The sequence below is a fragment of the Ambystoma mexicanum genome, chromosome 4q, assembly GCF_040938575.1.
Source record: "Ambystoma mexicanum isolate Mex_15411 chromosome 4q, UKY_AmexF1_1, whole genome shotgun sequence".
NCBI classification, from domain to species: Eukaryota; Metazoa; Chordata; class Amphibia; order Caudata; family Ambystomatidae; genus Ambystoma; species Ambystoma mexicanum.
This window is the reverse complement of record NC_090928.1, coordinates 57634716-57650291: the sequence shown is the minus strand read 5'-3', so window position 1 is coordinate 57650291 and position 15576 is coordinate 57634716.

Below are 15576 nucleotides of genomic sequence, written 5' to 3'. Positions count from 1 at the left end.
ACTATTTATCCCTATGGCAACTGATTGCATATGATGGCTCTGCAATTGCATAAGACAGAACTTTACATTGCAAGCATGTTTGCCAATGGGTAATCTGCAGGCATGCAGCATTCTCAGTGGTACACATGCACGAGATCTGAAAAAAAGCAGGTGCCTGCCATCATCCTCCCAGGGTACGCAAGTCCAGCATTGCAACCTCTAGTGGCTAGAGTCATGTCACCAGAATGCCATGTGTGGCCATGCCGCCTGTCGAAGACATCTGCTAGAATCAAACACTTGACAATACTATGACTCTGTCAATAAGGAAACATTTAAATGAAAATGAGAATCGGCCATTCTTCAGTCATTAAACACAGGCATTCATACGGTATAACATCAATTTCGAACATCATGCACAATTACAAAGCTGAATTAATTGGCAAAAAGCAAATCCAATTTGAGTGACTTAGTTTCACATTCTGAGAGTACATGCCCATCATGTTTATTGTGGCTCACTCATTTTTGTGACAATAATTGCACATATTTTAGGTCTAGAACGAAAGCTCAGCAGCCTTGAAGAATCCATGTTCATTAGAGGGCGGGGCCCTGATGCTAGACAACTGCTTCGGGATGCAAAGCGAGTGCATCCTTGTGAAAGCTCTGTTATAGCAGTGGCCGTATTGTGGGATCGAGTAGAACTCCCCGAGTTGGGGGGAGGGGGAGAGATTTGTGAATTATACTTTTAAGAGCAAGCCTTGTTTTTGAGTAATTTGCTGCATTAGACGTGGTATTCACTTTTGTGTTTTATTACATTATTTTTCCTGGTTCCATAGCCTGCCCCACAAAGCAGGGCAAAGAAAATCTACGTTTACAAACCCTGATCTATATGCATGGTGTGCTCAATATAACAATCAGAACTTCCCTTTAGTTGGAAACGAATCATACCTTTAAAAAAACTTGTGTATTTTAAAAAGGAGTATGCTGCCACCGGCGATCATCTTGTTAGCCCTGTAGGGTATGTTATTATAATTTGTATAGTGCATATTCCCCATTGGTATGGTCTCAAAGCGCTGTGGATGAACGCCCTTGAGGGACCGAAGTTCAAGGTATGGGAAAATCGTCAGAAGAGTTTTGAATGCGTATGTGCATTTTGGCCTACTCTACAGATAGGATATGGCATTTGTAATGTACCTATACACAAGTGTTTCAAGGCGCGACGAAGCAAGGAAGGGGGAACAGAGGGAGGATAGACAACGATCTTACTAGGCCAAGTGACATTGAGATTGCGCAAGTGCAGGGGAGGGGGGAAGTGCCAGGGGAAGCGGCAGTGCTGTACATGAGATCAAAACAATAAGAAGTGCAGCCAGCAGGTGCAAGGGTAAGTGCAGACAGTAGGTGTCCAAACGTGCAGGTAGGCGGACTGTAGGGTTACAGATACAGACCTAAGTGCAAGGGATGCCGGGTGGCAGTGCGGGTGTGCAACTAGGAGGGCAGGGGCCTGGGCCCAAAATCAGAGGGTAGCCAGGTGACCAGTGCAGTATCAGACAGGAAATCAGCAGGGGAGAGGAAGAGAGAAGGCAGAAGCAAGGAGGAAGGTCTTGAGGTGCTTCCGGAACCAGAGATGGTTCTCCTTGAGTTTCAGAGAGGCAGAAAGGCTGTTCCATAGGGAGGCCCCAGCCGAAGAAAGATCTAGCACCAACTCATTGTTTGGAGAAGCGACTGACCCTGACGGAGTTGGCGGTGGAGGAGTGAAGCGCTCGAGTAGGAAGAAATTTACGAAGAGAGTTGGAGGTATTGTTGACCTAGGCCCCAGAAGGACTTGTGGACAATGCAGAGGGTCTTCAACTTAATCCTTGCAGCCACTGGCAGCCAATGCAGAGATTTCAGTGCTGGAGAGATAAGATCCCTGAGCTTGAGGCCAAGGACTAGACTTGCAGTCCTGTTCTGGATGAGTTGCCGAGGGCGGAAAGTAGAAGCAGGCAGATTTAGAAAGAGGCTGTTGCAGTAGTCCAGCCTAGAGAGAACCAGAGCTGTAGAGAGTGAGCTTCTGGGGGAAGGAGAGGAAAGGAAGAATACCTCTGAGGAGGTACAGTTCATTTGACTTCTTAGAGACAGAGCATTGTGGATAATTTCTATTAAAATGATACCACAGCTATAAGGAAGTTTATAGCTTTATTGTAGAGAACCCACAGCTGGGTGCACTCATCAACAGACATCAATACACCCCTCACGTCATTCTCTAGCTCTGTTAAGCTCTAGAACGACATCAGAACCGCACTGGAAGAATGTTACATAAACACACAGATTACATCATAACAGAAATGTGAGGAGAAAAGGAGAGTGTGGAGCCAAAGATGACGCAAGGTTCTTAGCCTCACAGGTGGGAGCAGGAAGAGGGCACGGGAGGCCAGCCAGAGAGTGACATGAAAGGAGGATGCAGGTGTGCCTATGAGGAGAATCTCCATCTTACTGGCATTAAGGCAGAGATCGTTGGTGGCACAACACTGGATAGCAGACAGTCTAGAGATGAGAGAAGAAGAGGTGGCAGAGGGGAGCCTGAAAACAAGCAGAGTGGTGTCATCTGCACAGCACTGAAAGTTGGAGCAGAGAGCGGCAATGCAGTGGGCGAGAGGTACAAGGTATTGGTTGAACAGCCAGGGATAGAGCTTAGACCCCTGGGGAATGCCACAGGTAGAGCGTGAGATAGAGGAAAGGAAGGTCCCAAGTTCGACCTGGGAGGGTCGATCAGAGAGGAACAAGGTCAGCCAGGCCAGGGCTTGATCAGTGATACCCAGGTCATCACGGAGACGATTGAGCAAGATGGCATGGTTGACTGGGTCAAAGGCAGAAGAGAAATTGAGTAAGATGGGGACAGAGGGGAGATTAGATACAAGGTTAGAGAGCAGGTCTTCACAGATGTTCAGGAGACCAGTTTCCATGCATCTGGCTGCTCTGAAACCAGACTGATGGTCATGGAGACAACCATCAGATCCGGTGTGAAGATTAAGCTGGGAGATGGCCAGCTCTTCCAGGAGTTTGCCCAGGAAAGCAGTAAGGGAGATCGGGCGATAGTTAGGAGGAGTTGGCTGAAAGTTTGAGAAGAGGGTGCACAAGAGAGCAAGAAAGTGCTTCAGGGGGGAGGGAAGGCTCCAGTGGTGAAGGAGTGGTTGCAGTAGTCAGCCAGGGCAGGAGTGAGGGTGTCAATGTGGTCCTTGATGGTTTTGGAAGAACAGGGAAGAACCTGTTTTGACAAGACTTTCATAGATCAGACTTGTCTAGAAACCTTGTCGGTGGAGAACGGAGGAAAGGAATGGAGAGGTGAGGTGGCCACAGAGGGGCCGAGGTAGATGAGAGTAAAGGGAGGAGAGGACAAAAGGGTGGACAGGATGTCCTGGGTTTCAGAGATGAAATGAGAAGCCAGGGCCGGGCAGAGGCACTGGGAGGGGACAGAAGAGGTAAAGACTGCAGCAGGATTGGCCAGCTCCTTGCAGATTTTAAAGCGATCAGCCGAGTTGTTAGATGCCGCAGAGATGCGCGCTTGGGTGTGGGCTCTCTTCTTACTGCGGATAGAAAGCCGGTATTGCCTTTGGAGCAGGCGGCAGGCCAGTTTGTCAGAGGATGCAAAAGAAGCTAGCCATTTCCTCTGAGCCAACCTGCACTTGCATTTAAAAGTGACAAGGCCAGAGTCATACCAGGAGTTGCACTTGGCTTTGGGCTTCAAGCAGATCCTCATGACATGGGCAAGAGCATCAAAAGTATCAGAGATAGAAGAGTGGAAAGGGCTGTGTCAGGATGCGAGTCAGTCAGAGGAGTAGGGGAGAGAAAGTGGTGAAAGCCTCAACTGAGACACGCTTCACTGCTCAGATGACAGAGAAGGTAGGTGGCAGTGCTGGAGTTGGCTTCGCCTGAGGGCAAGAGAGGGAGCGATTGGAGGAGAGGTGAAAGTGATCACAACAGGAGAGAGAAGTGGTGAGGGGGAGGTCTGAGGAGATCAGAACATCCAGAGTGTGCACTGCAGAGTGAGTCGGGCCAGAGGGGAGAATAGAAGAGTCGCAGAGGTCGTGAAAGAGTCCAGAGGAGAGACAGGAAGCATCCAAGTGGATGTTAAAGTCTCCAAGAAGGAGGAGTTCAGTGGTCGAGGACAGGACGGAGGAGTGGTCTGCCCTCTCAGAGGAAGGAGGTGATATGACCGGAGTGGCCAGGAGAGAGAGAGAGAGATCCTGCAGACAAGGTATTCGAAACAGTAGGCCTGCATAGGAATGACAGAGGCAGCAATACACTCTGGGAAGATCAAGGCTACACACCCCCTCCGGAACAGTTGGATCTAGGCGTGGAGAGGATCTTGTAGCCATCAGGGAGGAAAGTGTCAAAGCTCATGACAGAGCTGGCCGTGAACCATCTCTCAGTGAGACCGAGGACCTAGAGATCAAGTTCTTCCAGGAGTGGGCAGATGTCAGAGGAGTGTGACAGCTGAGCGAGAGTGGCAACATGGAGAAGGTTGGCAAGCTTGAAAGACTTCTGGGAAGGGGTACAAACCAGAGGTGTGCCCTGTGGAGGTATAGAAGGAGCCAGAGGGCAAGGTAGCCAAAGAGGAGGCAGAGGGGGGAGGCGAGGAAGTCAAAAAAGGGAGAGAAGGGACAGCAGGAGATGAAAGGAAATTGAGGAGGCGCGGGAAGTGTCCATCAAAGAGGAGAAGGTTGGCCTGAGAGCCTTGGACCAAGATGGTGCCATTCAGGTAAACATTAATGATTACCTTAGAGGAGTGGACATGGGCCAGGAGGGCCTCCAACTGGGTGCCACCATTAATGGGAGAAGAAGAGAAAGGAGAGAGCACAGACCATATGAAGAGTCCATAGGTCAGACGAGGGAATGACAAAGAATGTGGGTGAGGGTCTGTCTGGAGGAAGCACTGGTATAGGTGTCGGTGATAGGGAGGCCTGGTTTGGAGACCAGGATATCCTTTTTGAACTTCCTCCTACCAGACGTAGTGAGGAGAGCAGGACAGTCAATAGATAAACAGTTTGAAAAGACAGGAAAAACAGAGCGCACCATAGAGTAGATGGGGGAAGAAGAGAGGAAAAGGGGTGGAGGATAAAGGTGACGGCGACACTAAGGGAGGACACAAAGAGGGGTGCAAGCTGACGAGACTGAAAGGGACAAGACAATAGTAGATGATTGACTACGTAGACAAGAGCTAAGATGGAAGAGCAGGCAGAAAACAAGGCAGTCCGGTGACCAAATGAGGTTACCAGGGCATCAGGAATAGAGCAGTCATTAAAAAGCAAACCTAGAGGAGGGTGGAGCACAGCAGAACACAGAACAATATACAAAAGAACAAAGCAGTTGATAAATGTAAACGTACAAGAAGGAAGAATGCAGCAGAACCCAAAGCAATACAATGCAAAACAGGGCACTCAATGAGGAAGAGCAAAGGGGCGCGTGGGTGCAGGAGGCTGGAGAAGGGGGGGGCACGAGGCACACGCGATAAGGTGTTGAGGGACCATGCAGTCAGGGAGGCACCGCTGTGAGCAAACCGCTCACACGCTGCGGTGCGAGAATTTAACTTATAAAAGCACAATCCCAAAGATGCTCTATGGGATTGTTATTCACAACATTGATGGTGCCTAATAGAACAAAAGCATGTGTGCAGTTGTTGCGGGTACTCATGTTCGAAGAAGAATTTCCTGGCATTCCGTTGAGATACTTCCCTCATCGCCATGAACAGACTGATTTGCAAATGAAAATGTATCCTCTATATGGCACAAAGGGGTAAAATGTTACTGTATGCAGACTTGATTGACAAAATTGCATTGAACATGTTATTGGTCTTTGTTCTCACTAGAAGGTTTAAGATCATTTATTCTGTACATTTTTTTAAGAATGGTAAAACTATTTAAATAAATATGACTTCAGAAGACTTGCATCTCTAAACAAGCAATGTAACAGATTGGGCTTTTGTGTAGGCATGGTAAAGGCATTTACCAGGCACTGCCATAGTGGTATTAACTGGCTACTGATGGTAGCAGGTGCAACATGGAGCGAGTACCCGGGCCTCTATTAGCAGTGCCTGGCAAATGCCTAATACTTGTACACAAGCCAAAACTGTTGGCTTTGACAATGCTGGTTTTGTTTAGTCTCAAAGCACAACTTCCTTTGTTGCATAAAATATATAGTTAACGCCTTCTGGCTTTCATGGACTTGTATTATGCTTCAGTCTATTTAGCCGGTTCCATGTAATAATGTCCCCGCAAACATATCGCCATGCAAACAAATCGCCGAAAAATGGCCGTTTTTTGTGGGGACATTATTACATGGAACATGTGGGGGACACCCCCGCACCCACCCCAAGCCTTTTTTCTTCTTCATGGTGAGCGGGGGACACCCCCGCAACCCCTGCTGCCCCTGTCCCCATATATATGGTCACCCAAATAATATTGCCACGACTTGTTCCCGGCGATGATATTTACGGCGACCATATATATATATATGGGGATAATATTACCTGATAACATATTACTCAAAATGTGTATTAAATGATGAAGGCCAAATGGTAATATTTGGGTTGCTCATTAGGTGGACACCCAAATCTCATAACCCCTGAAATACAGCCCGCCGCACAATTTATGTGCAAGAAACAGGCATTTGTTTTTAAATAACTCCCCCTTCCCCTTCTAAAATCATGGACACCCATGTGAGATGGCTTGGCTACACAGACATTGTCCTCTTGGACCATACTCCAATAGGCCTCAAGAGATCCCTTAATGAAGAGCATGAGCCAACCATTAATCTGATGTGACGAATCCAAGCATCACGTCCCTTTTACCATGCAAGGAAACACTGCTCCAGTGCTTAAAGCTACTCTAAACACTCATATGACCTACCAAGTGGTGTACGGCAAAATAATAGCACCACCTACATGTGCTATTAGTACTGGGATGAGGTACTAGAAAGGCATATACCATATAAAATGGAGGAACTCGGGAAATACTATACTGTGGTGTGAATACCTGAGAAATCCAACGTTTAAATAACCAAAATTCACAGATTAGAACTCGCAGGTCCATTACACCTTGAGTGAAGCTGACCATTTTCAAATTAATACTGAACTATTTTATTACATTTGAGCACATTTATGTTAAAATACCAAACCTAAATGGTCTTGTATATTCTAAAAACTATGTCAAAATCCCCAAATGATTTTCAAAAGAATAAAATGAAATGTGTTGTCCAACAGAAAGTTATTCAAAAATACATTCAATATACTTCCCCCAAGAAATTCAAACTGAATCAATATGTTGCCTATGACCATCTCAACAAGTTTCAGTTCCTAGATGTCAACAGTACTTAACATTCCTCAGGAGACCCAACATAAAATAATCACCCAATGTGAAAATCACCCATTTATAATAAGCCCAGACATTGGGATTGACATGCTCCCCCACAGCAAATTTATATAACAAATATTTTTTGTTCAAGTTTTCTGTTCGCTCGTTTATTCATATTAGACCTGTGAGTAACACAATAAAATAAACAGGCATTAGTATATACCGGTCGCTCAAAACGACTTAACTTTATTATAGTAGTATTGAGTTTTGCACACTACCTTAACTTGCAGTGTGCAGACAGAAACGAGTAGGACGACACCAGAACGAGGACCAGGAGCAGTAGCCCCTTGTCAAATTTGTCAACATACAGCTTAACCAATGCTGACAAATTAGTCATGAACAAGAGACTGGGGTTTGTGGTCACTAAAAACCATGATCCTTTTGAATTTCGATTAGAGAATCAGAAATACTTGGAGAGAAAAAATAAAATAAAAATCAGACTACATGAATATTTCGATGTGATGAATGCACAGTGAGAATGAGGCGTATGTGCCCGGACATGGCACTGCATGTTTCTCGGTTCGTTGTGGTGTCTGCCAAGGCTGTATTCTAGATTCTAGCTCTGATTCTTTCTTACCCTCAATTATAAATGGCCTTTTAAAGGCTTTGGAGGACACGAGGGCGGATTTTCCATATAGGGGGGGGGGGGCATGGCTTTTCCGATTCTAGCATATGCAGATGACACCATGCAATTTGGCAGAACCCCAAGGGCCCTCCAGGTGCCGATCTCTGCTTATGTGGCCTTTATGGAAGATCTAGGGCTTAAAATAAACAATACAATCTGCGGTAATGGGATGTACAGGGCGAAGGAGGCCGGCGAAGATGCTCCCAATGATTTGTAACAGATATTATTCCCAGAGTGAAGGAATTGGACTAACTGGGGTCAAATTATCAGTCAATTACGGGTATGGCGCATATCAAGTGACAATCTGCCAAGTTTAGCCAACAAGTGGGAGCGATTTTTGTCCCACTGTAATGGACAACACTTGGATGTTGACCTTAAAATCTACTCCGCCCAGACAAAAGCAGTGACCTTGCATGGAACACCACTCTGGGGCTTCCAGACAGCCACTGAGATTCAGGTGAAAGAATACATTTTTGACAAGGCTATCAGGACTTCCTGGAGCAGTTCCCTCTATCTCTACTCAGAGAAGTGGGAGTGTAATTTTGGGAGGACCAGTGGGCTTTGACTTCTATAATGTTTTGGATCAGGCTTTGGACAAACGAGTATGCATCTGTATGCCATTTTATTATTATGTCCCTAATGGTCAAGGACAATTGAAGGACAATCCTGTGTCACTCCTATATTGATGGAGCATTGTCCAGTGGAGATATTCAGGCTTTTCACCACCAGTGAACCTGTTGACCAAAAGCCTAATGAGATCCTACAAAGGGAGCCTACGAGAAATGTTTAAGAGGAAAAGAGATCTCATTGAGTCTGCAACTATTTCAGATGGAGCACATGCAGTGATCAGCCAGGTGGAAGAGATCCAGCCCTATTTAATTTGGGGCTCTAATATAACAGACTTCACTCGAGTTCACTCGTGCAAGATTTGACTGTCTACAGTTGAGGTGTAACAGCAAAATGGCGTGGGCTTCCCGACAAGGCAGGTTGCCCAACATGTGGTATTGCTAGAGAGGACATGGTACATCTTTTATTGTTCTGTCCTGCCTATACCAACAGTTTACTATACTGCCAGTTCTTACATCAGCTTATATCCGTAACTATAGGCCGGCGGTTATTTAACTTGTGACAGCAGATTCTGTTTTGACAGCATGGGCCGTACTAAGATTTCTAAAAAGAGCTATGCACCGAAGAAAGGGGCTGCTTATGTAAATGCACTAAAAATAGGCTCTCTTTTGAAGAATTTGAAAGTACTATGCCAACTGCAGTGGTGGTATCCTGAGGGTTTTTCTCTCCTTTTTATCAATTATTCGCTATTGATATATAGGACTTATTTTTTTTGTATGTTATGTGATTCTTTCCTTTTTAAAGAGCGCTGTGTTTTGATTGGTCTCCATTTCTAGGAAACAGGTTTTATATGCAATTATGAGCAGTCATTTTAAGTCATGTATTTTATATTGTATGCGTTTGATTAATTCTTTTTGATCCGGATAAAGATGTTGACTGGCTGAAAAGGTATTAGAAAAGTACCAACAACGTTCTAGTTGTTGTCTAGCTACGGGAGACACTGAATAAAAAGGGAAGTGGAAAACGGACACAGAAGAAATCATAGTAGTAGTAGTAGTAGTGGGAGGCGTGGAAGAATGAAAGACCAGCAATGGCTAAGATTGAAAGCCCGCTCCAAGACAGCCAGATAATAGGGGAGGTCGTAGAATAGAAAAGTGCTCTGTTTACTTCCAGCAGTGAGAGCCGACAGGAAAAGAATAATTGAAGCAAGTGACGAAAGCTGGAAAGAGGAACAAAGGCACGCCTAAAAGCAAATCCCAAATTCCCTATAAATTGGGGCAGTAGTGAACCCGAGGCAGGACAGCAAAGCCTTATGGGATCCACAACTTTAAAGCAGCAAGGCACACAAGCAAGAACTCGCGCCAGCAAAATACTATCCCAGCCTGGTGACCAGAGCTGTGGAAGGCACAGGAGGCTACGCTGGGTGTCGAGCTTACCACCATGGGGCAAGACGACGAGGAAGATCGGTCACAAGCTGCACACAACAAAGTTGGTGCAGGGGCAGGACTAGTCCTCAATGCGGGAAACCTTTATGTACTTTTGCCATAAGACTGTCAGGGAAGCCCGCAGGACAGAAGTTTCTTTTGTTGGTGTTGCCACTGGCAGGCTGAAGAGAGCCCTTGGAACCAAAGGAAAACCACAAATGGAGGAGCCCCAACCCGGCCAGCGGCACTGATCCTAAAGGTACCACATGTGGAAAACAAGGCTCCCATATAAAAAGGGGCTGGTAAAAAGTATATTAGAAAGGTGGGTTGCAATATAGCCCCCACAAAGTTTGTTATTGGTGAATGACAATCTGGGTAGGGGAGTGAACCCATTCTATCAGTGGATAAAATCTAAAACAAGAAATAAACAGGCAGTATCAAAATGCTGTGCATAAGCCCGAAATGAAAAGAGCCCCTCTTCTTCGTCCAAGTTTTTCTGGGAACTAAGATTGACAGTACTTGGCAGGCGAGTAAAACAAGTCTGTCGGAGACTGGAAGAATGTTGTTTTTGCAGTCACTCAAAAATAGTTGAACTACTGGAAAGGCATAGGGAAGACCAGGGGAAGAGGATCGTCACCCTTGGCATTTTGTTTTACCAAACACCAATGCAAGGAAGTCACTTCCCCAACAGTAAGCTGTCCATCAAAACCTCACTGAGTTGGTGGAACTTCATTATTTTGTAACACTTAGGTTTCTTTTCATATTGGAACTTTGTGCATTAGGAATTGAAGAAAGTTGCAGCTAAGCAGCTGTTAGACACTTTAATTTCCCCCTTGTTGCACCTTCAGGAGCATTAAGTGTGTGAGGGTAACAATAGGTTTTGGACACAGGACAGACAACCTTATTTTGGACATCCTGGAGACTGGTACATTTGTTTTGTTGAAGCAGGGAAACCACTCTGAGTTAGGGCTAGTGAGGCATTTTTCCATCCATTTATTATTTGAACAAAAGTATTGGCAAAACGTCCACTACCTGTGAGTTTCATATGTTCAACACCTCACACTGGCTAAATCCAAGATGTAGTAGTTGAGGGAATAGTTTTCCTTCTACCAATCACTGGCTGCTAGGTAACTCAAATCTAGAATGTGTTTGCACTGATCTCTATCTGGGACACTATTTAATAATAAACATTGTGAAAATGTTCTTTGGGAGAACACAGACTAAAACTGTGAAAACATGGTACTCAAGCAGGTAAGGGGGCACTTTGGAGGCTTCTGTTTAAAAGGCTCCATTCAGTTTCATCTTTCCTGACTGGTGCCTACTGCACTATGGAATTAATGTTCGGCTGGAATACGAAAAATGATGGGCTAGATGTTTTAGAGGGAACGATATAGAAAAGGTTGCTGGAATTGGCAAGTGCAGTACAAATATCAGTTATCAAGTTGGAGTGGGGAATACCATCTTTATATGTATTGGCCATGATGAGAGGTTATCTTGTATCTAAAAATACAAAAGTGCTTCAAAAATCATATCTGGCCTTTGATGCATTGGCGGAAAAAGCTGGTAGATATGTTTGGCTGAAGACCATTTGTGCCAGTATACAGGGCTTTGAGTTTGTTGGACTGGCAGTGTGGCCAACTCCTTACGGTCAGTTGTTGCTACAATCAAAAATATACAAGGGCTAACAATTTGCGAGATTGCTGCCAACATGAAATCCACTCAATCTTGGCCAGCCTCAACGTTACCTGTTAAAAACTCCCTACTCCAAACAATGAAGGGTATTTTTACTATTGCGATGTAACTAACTGAAATGTTTGGCGACTTATGGCCCCAGTTAGACCTTCCCAGGGAAACCAGGGGCAGTCGATTGTGTGTTAAAAGTCAAGGGCAGGAAGCTATGAGGTACTTGTTGCTGGAATGCACAGGGTTTACACCTCTTAGACATCACCATCTTAATATTTTAGTGCATTCTGGTGTTTTTATTAAGACAAGTGTTTTGGGTATGCTGCCTGAGGGGATCACAGGTATCGTTGGTAATTGAAGACAAAGATGTGGGGCTTCATTGAAAAAGAACTGCAGCAGTCAGGTCCAGATTAGTCCCCACTCTGTGGGGAGTAGATTGTTTTCATTATTATTTTTATTTTTTCTTCAACTAGTTTATGTATGTACAAGTTTTTGGATGTTTTGTTTTAAAATTGGATGGATTGTGTTTTATATTTTGTATAGTACGAACATTGTAAGTTATGAAAGGTTATAGCGTGGCAAGTTTAATGTTAAACTATCAACACACTGAATACAATAATTTTAAAAAAACAATGTGCACAACAGGCTGCTTGTCTACAGAAAACTAAATTAACTTGCCCGCACAATTCTCAATATTTCCCTCACACATGCATCCCATTTCCATTAAGAAAATTAAATAAAATATTATATATAACAGCCTGCAATTATGGTTAAGTTGCTCAACTCATATCAAGAGCACTTTATGCGGCTTACAACTTTGCCCCCTCTGGACGAAGCCTCACCAAACTTTGCAAAAAAGTATTTCACCCTCAGAATTACTTTGCGAAGTTTGGTGCGGTTCGTCCAAAGGGGGTAAAGTTACAGGGGAGTCCCAAAATTTGAGAATCCTCAGACGCAATGGAAAAAACGTGTTGCTCACGCCTGCAGCACAAGCCGCTGGACAGATTTTTACCAAACCTTGCGCCAGGAGCGGTGGTTTGGTTTATGAAAGCATGCTTTTTGAAATTTGGTGGGAATCCGTCCAGTATTTTTTTTAAATGGCAAAAAAGTTGGGAAAAAAATATGTGATATGTTGGTTTTCAGACTCCTTTGCTGATTTGAAGTCTGCGGACACCTCTGGACCAATCAGAGGAGTGTAATGTTCTTGGACATCATACATGCCCACTGATTCGTCAATTAAAAACGTGAGGTGCTCCAAAACTTTTGAAATGGACGCCATGCCATGTTGGATTCACAAACAGTGCCCGTAGTCTGCAGACATCGCAGTAAAACCATTACAAAACACAACATTGCACTAGTCAAACAAATGAAACCTTTTCTCAGGAAGGGTCATTGGGATGGGATGGGGCAATAAAAAAACAAGCCAGAAGAACAAGTTACTTTCTTACCTGGTAACGTTCTTTCGATGGGATGGTCCGACGACGTATTCCATATCTATGACAGGTAATGTCCACAGCTGTGCTGCTTCGGAAAATCTTTGGCGTCTGCGTCGATGACGTCGATGCGCCGTCCCCGAGGACCTCCTCCGACGGCACCCGATGTGATAAGTAGGACGCACGATGCCCATAGCCTCAGTTATAGTTTTTTCCCCCAGAACGTGTGCCACCAGTTTTCTGCCAGACACACAAGGCCTTGCGGAACGCAAGCTGCAATCGCAAAAGAAATTGTACAGCGGGGAAGGCAGGGAGGGAGCGATATGGAATACGTCGTCGGACCATCCCATCGAAAGAACGTTAGCAGGTAAGAAAGTAACTTGTTCTTCGAGGGGATTGGGTCCTCCGACGTATTCCATATCTATGACAGACTCCCAAAGAAGTACCAAGCAAGGAGGTGGGAAAGAATTTAGAATACAAATTTAACATGCCCAATCAAATTGCGGAATAGAGAACTGCCTTCCCAAAGGCCAGATCTTGCCCTCTGATGGAATCAAGGGAATAGTGACGTACAAAAGTATGTACTGAAGCCCAGGTGGCTGCATCACAGATGTGACGAATAGGAACTCCCCTCTGCAGGGCAGTAGACGCAGCCACTCCCCTGGTAGAATGGGCCCGCAAGCCAGCCGGAGGGTCCTTACCCGCCAAGCAGTAACACTCAGATATCTAAAATAATCCAACGAGAAAGTCTGTTTCGTCAGAGCTTGTCCCAAACGCTTTCCAGCGTAACCAATGAAAAGTTGATTGTCCACTCTGACCCGGGACATGCGCGAAATATAAAAGCTCAATGCTCTCCGAGGATCAAGCCTATGGAGCCTCTCCTCTTCCTTACCAGGATGTGGAGGAGGATAGAACGCTGGAAGAACAACTTTCTGGCTCAAATGAAATTCCGAAACCACCTTCGGAAGAAAAGAAGGACGAACTCTAAGGACAACCCTGTCCTTATGAAACACAGTGAAGGGTTGCTTAACTGAAAGTGCCTATAACTCACTCACTCTGCGAGCGGAAGTAACCGCAACCAAAAACACAGTTTTCTGAGTTAACAGCCTCAAAGGGCAATAATGTAAAGGCTCAAACGGAGCACCCATAAGAAACTTAGGAACAAGGTTCAAATCCCAACCTGGCACCAAAAAAGGTGACGGAGGGAACACATTAGTGAGCACTTTCAAAAACTGCAAAATTAAAGGAATCTTAAAATAGGAACACTCTTCAGACGAGCGCTTAAATATGGACAGCGCCACCAGGTAGCCTTTAATGGTCCCCACTTGCAAGCCCCTATGGGCCAAAGGAAGCAAAAAAGACAGAACCATGGGAATGTCACATTCAAAAGGATCCACATTCTGAACTCCTCACCAGTCGCAGAACTTTCTCCAACGGCAACGGTACAGAGACTTTGTTGCCGGCCGCCTGGCTGTGAGCAACACCTCCATCATGTCTTCAGGGAGGTCCCAATCCTTATACCTCAACCTTTCAGAAGCCAAGCGTGAAGATTGAGGGAACTGACCTCTGGATGGAGAACCTGACCCCCCCTCCCGTGAGAGCAGATCGTCTCGGTAGGAAAGACGACGGGGAGGGCAGATGGACAAGTCTAGAAGGTCCGGGTACCACGTCCTCCGGTCCCACACCGGAGCAATGAGGATCATCCGGGAACCGAACCTCCGTAACCTCCGCAGCACTTGCAGGATCACGGGGACTGGAGGAAACGGTACAGCAGTGGGAATGACCACTCCACCACGAATGCGTCTCCTAAGGCTCCTTTTGGAGGAAATTCCTGCGAGCAAAACCTTTCGCACTTCCGGTTCACACTGGAGGCGAAGAGATCCACTTGAGGGGTCCCCCAAAGGGCGAAGATCTCCAGGAGAATCTCCTGAGACAGCTCCCACTCCCACCGCCGTCTCGTTGTCGTCCCCGGCCAGATGAACAGCTGAGATCGAAACTTCCTGCTGGATGGCCCAGAATTCGAGCTGCATCGCCTCCCTGCACAGCGGAAGTGACCCTGCCCCCCCTTTTTGTTGAGGTAGTGCATGGCCACCGTGTTGTCCGTTAGGATCAGGACACTCTTTCCGCGCACAGTCGGCAGAAAAGCCTTCAGGGCTAGCCTGACGGCCCTCAGCTCCAACAGATTGATATGGAGTCTGGACTCCGACGGAGACCAACGAACGCTGACTGTCAACTCGTTGGCATGAGCTCCCCATCCCGTGAGGGATGCGTCCGTCACGATCGTCACCTCCGGCCAGGGCAGCCAAAATGGGGCCCCCTTCATCAGATTGCCCTCGACGGCCCACCACAGAAGGTCCTGGGCTACCGAGGGCGGCACCTGAACAGGGTCTGACAGCCTGCCGGAGGACTGACCACTGGAGCTTGAGTGCCCACTGCAAAGATCTCATCCGCAGACGAGCCTCTGGAACCAGAAGAATGCA